At 47.8% G+C, this 2,500-nt stretch overlaps 15 non-coding genes across 15 annotated transcripts in view; 9 read left to right on the forward strand and 6 right to left on the reverse strand.

Annotated features, from left to right (window-relative positions):
* The first annotated feature begins 39 nt into the window (after positions 1 to 39).
* LOC145320421 (5S ribosomal RNA) lies at positions 40 to 158 on the forward strand. Its single transcript, XR_013880206.1, has one exon. It is a non-coding gene; the product is annotated as a 5S ribosomal RNA (ribosomal RNA).
* Positions 159 to 220: 62 nt separating this feature from the next.
* Positions 221 to 293, reverse strand: TRNAM-CAU (transfer RNA methionine (anticodon CAU)). The gene has a single exon. It is a non-coding gene; the product is annotated as a tRNA-Met (tRNA).
* Positions 294 to 369: 76 nt separating this feature from the next.
* TRNAG-UCC (transfer RNA glycine (anticodon UCC)) lies at positions 370 to 441 on the reverse strand. Its single transcript has one exon. It is a non-coding gene; the product is annotated as a tRNA-Gly (tRNA).
* An 86-nt stretch (positions 442 to 527) lies between these two features.
* On the reverse strand, positions 528 to 599 carry TRNAH-GUG (transfer RNA histidin (anticodon GUG)). The gene has a single exon. It is a non-coding gene; the product is annotated as a tRNA-His (tRNA).
* A 104-nt stretch (positions 600 to 703) lies between these two features.
* TRNAV-AAC (transfer RNA valine (anticodon AAC)) lies at positions 704 to 776 on the forward strand. Its single transcript has one exon. It is a non-coding gene; the product is annotated as a tRNA-Val (tRNA).
* Positions 777 to 779: 3 nt separating this feature from the next.
* Positions 780 to 851, forward strand: TRNAE-UUC (transfer RNA glutamic acid (anticodon UUC)). The gene has a single exon. It is a non-coding gene; the product is annotated as a tRNA-Glu (tRNA).
* Positions 852 to 948: 97 nt separating this feature from the next.
* TRNAS-GCU (transfer RNA serine (anticodon GCU)) lies at positions 949 to 1,030 on the forward strand. Its single transcript has one exon. It is a non-coding gene; the product is annotated as a tRNA-Ser (tRNA).
* A 100-nt stretch (positions 1,031 to 1,130) lies between these two features.
* Positions 1,131 to 1,202, reverse strand: TRNAE-CUC (transfer RNA glutamic acid (anticodon CUC)). Its single transcript has one exon. It is a non-coding gene; the product is annotated as a tRNA-Glu (tRNA).
* A 128-nt stretch (positions 1,203 to 1,330) lies between these two features.
* On the forward strand, positions 1,331 to 1,404 carry TRNAN-GUU (transfer RNA asparagine (anticodon GUU)). Its single transcript has one exon. It is a non-coding gene; the product is annotated as a tRNA-Asn (tRNA).
* A 151-nt stretch (positions 1,405 to 1,555) lies between these two features.
* On the reverse strand, positions 1,556 to 1,628 carry TRNAR-ACG (transfer RNA arginine (anticodon ACG)). Its single transcript has one exon. It is a non-coding gene; the product is annotated as a tRNA-Arg (tRNA).
* Positions 1,629 to 1,712: 84 nt separating this feature from the next.
* On the forward strand, positions 1,713 to 1,785 carry TRNAV-CAC (transfer RNA valine (anticodon CAC)). The gene has a single exon. It is a non-coding gene; the product is annotated as a tRNA-Val (tRNA).
* Positions 1,786 to 1,894: 109 nt separating this feature from the next.
* TRNAP-AGG (transfer RNA proline (anticodon AGG)) lies at positions 1,895 to 1,966 on the forward strand. The gene has a single exon. It is a non-coding gene; the product is annotated as a tRNA-Pro (tRNA).
* A 137-nt stretch (positions 1,967 to 2,103) lies between these two features.
* TRNAQ-CUG (transfer RNA glutamine (anticodon CUG)) lies at positions 2,104 to 2,175 on the forward strand. Its single transcript has one exon. It is a non-coding gene; the product is annotated as a tRNA-Gln (tRNA).
* Positions 2,176 to 2,281: 106 nt separating this feature from the next.
* TRNAF-GAA (transfer RNA phenylalanine (anticodon GAA)) lies at positions 2,282 to 2,354 on the forward strand. Its single transcript has one exon. It is a non-coding gene; the product is annotated as a tRNA-Phe (tRNA).
* A 111-nt stretch (positions 2,355 to 2,465) lies between these two features.
* The window catches only part of TRNAT-AGU (transfer RNA threonine (anticodon AGU)), a 74-nt gene continuing 39 nt past the window's right edge, over positions 2,466 to 2,500 (reverse strand). The window contains exon 1 of the tRNA in view: positions 2,466 to 2,500. This exon is cut by the window's right edge and continues 39 nt beyond it. This is a non-coding gene — a tRNA (tRNA-Thr).

The following is a 2,500-nucleotide window of genomic DNA, read 5'->3' on the forward strand; positions in this document are numbered from 1 at the left end:
AAAGGATTGACTCATACCGTTGCATTGCCCATCATCAATGTCTACGGCCATACCATGTTGAAAGCACCAGTTCTCGTCCGATCACTGAAGTTAAGCAACATTGGGCCAAGTTAGTACTTGGATGGGTGACCGCCTGGGAATACTTGGTGTCGTAGGCCTAAACTTTCGTTTTCCTTTCCATCACTACACGCATTAGACATATTAAGATCAAAATGAAGTCTGCCCCCGGTGAGGCTCGAACTCACGGCCTTCAGATTATGAGACTGACGCGCTGCCTACTGCGCTACGGAGGCTTGGTGATCTCTGTTGCACAATTTGGAAGCAGTATTGGCCAATTACGGCACATACCATGGCTTAAAAATTCAGCTCTGCGTCAGCCGGGAATCGAACCCGGGTCAACTGCTTGGAAGGCAGCTATGCTCACCACTATACCACTGACGCTTCTTCATGACATGGGCTCCCACAATACCATCCGCCAGTTCCAAATTCAAAGTCACGATGTGACAGGGAAAGGAAAAAATTGTCACTGCCGTGACCAGGATTCGAACCTGGGTTACTGCGGCCACAACGCAGGGTCCTAACCACTAGACGATCACGGCTAGAGACAGTGACAAAGGCACAAATGTTCTAGTGTACATACCACAAAGGCCAGCCTTTTCCGTGATTTGATAACATCCCACCTTAGTTGGCACTATACCACAGAGTTTCCGTGGTGTAGCGGTTATCACATCTGCCTAACACGCAGAAGGTCTCCGGTTCGATCCCGGACGGAAACATGATCCCACGTGGTCTAACGGCTAGGATATCTGGCTTTCACCCAGGAGGCCCGGGTTCAACTCCCGGCGTGGGAAATCTTTTTCTTCTCTAAAAACTGCTGAACCACCAGGATCTCATTCTTTCATGCAAACATCAAGGGCTTCCCAAGTTTCGGCCTGACTCCTCCTAGTTGACGAGGTGGCCGAGTGGTTAAGGCGTTGGACTGCTAATCCAATGGGCTCTGCCCGCGTGGGTTCGAATCCCATCCTCGTCGGAAGTTTTGTTCAATTATTGCCTTTTCTTCTCTCGAGAAATTCGATGCTATACCAACTCAACTACACTTGGACAAGCGCACAAGAGGGGGGAAAAAAGTTTTCCGTTACCGGGAATCGAACCCGGGCCTGCTGGGTGAGAGCCAGCTATCCTAACCACTAGACCATAACGGAAGGATGTATGATGTGTTTAGCAGTGCAAACTTAAACAAAGCATTTTCCAAACTGGCTTTCTCAATTGTACAATTATTTAACCATGTTGGCATATTTCTCAATTATTTCGATACCAGCATCATCAACTTGCCTCCGTGGCGCAATCGGCTAGCGCGTTCGGCTGTTAACCGAAAGGTTGGTGGTTCGAGCCCACCCGGGGGCGCAGACACCTTTTTCTTGTTGAGCGTAGCAATCAACGTGAACAAAACATAAGTATTGGCAGCTAAACAAACATATTGTCCATGTATCTGTGTATGCAATGTCATGCCATGTGTCTCAGTCATACACATTTAGTCTGTTCAAAGATAAAAATCCGATCTCGGCAGGATTCGAACCTGCAATCTTCTGATCCGTAGTCAGACGCGTTATCCGTTGCGCCACGAGACCCTGTAGTACACCGTTGGGACAGATCCATACCACATTTGCTACAACTCAATATTTCAAACAAAGAATTTGCCTCTCTACCAGCAAGGTTCCTTAGTGTAGTGGTTATCACGTGTCCTTCACACGGACAAGGTCGCCGGTTCGATCCCGGCAGGAACCAAACAGTCTGTTTTTTCTTCTTCTTTCTTGAAGGTCCTCGTTCAAAGGTGAGTCTCCTTCCGCAGGCATGTCAAATAAATACCCACACGCACTGTTACCACTCAACAGCTGGCTCGTTGGTCTAGGGGTATGATTCTCGCTTAGGGTGCGAGAGGTCCCGGGTTCAAATCCCGGACGAGCCCACTTGCTTTTTGGATTGGTCATGTTTGGCCCTAATTTCAGGGTTTCTGCAAATATGTTCCAGTTGTTTTACCTTTTTCTTTTCAATGGGAAAACGATTGGAAAACTGTACGTGCATCTTGACATCGCTAGATGTGAAGGTCCTATGGTGTAATGGTTAGCACTCTGGACTCTGAATCCAGCGATCCGAGTTCAAATCTCGGTAGGACCTGTCTCTTTTTCTGTTTGTTCGTTTGTTTTCGTCTGTCAGGCCACTTTTTCTTTTTGAAATGCTATGCTGCTGCGTTTCCGCTTGGGTCGCCAAGAACATAGCACAGGCCGTGATAGCTCAGTTGGGAGAGCGTTAGACTGAAGATCTAAAGGTCCCCGGTTCGATCCCGGGTCGCGGCATTTTGTTGAACTGTTTGTTTCGCTTCATTTTTCCTGTATCTTGGGCAAAATGTGAGCAGTGAAATCTTTCAGAGGCCTTCTTTTGACAGTTGGGTTGGTCAAAAAAAGTTGAGGCACCACCGAGATTCGAACTCGGGATCTCCTGT

This window comes from Acartia tonsa, chromosome 5 (assembly GCF_053477335.1).
Source record: "Acartia tonsa isolate MP-2025a chromosome 5, ASM5347733v1, whole genome shotgun sequence".
In the NCBI taxonomy this organism is placed as follows: domain Eukaryota; kingdom Metazoa; phylum Arthropoda; class Copepoda; order Calanoida; family Acartiidae; genus Acartia; species Acartia tonsa.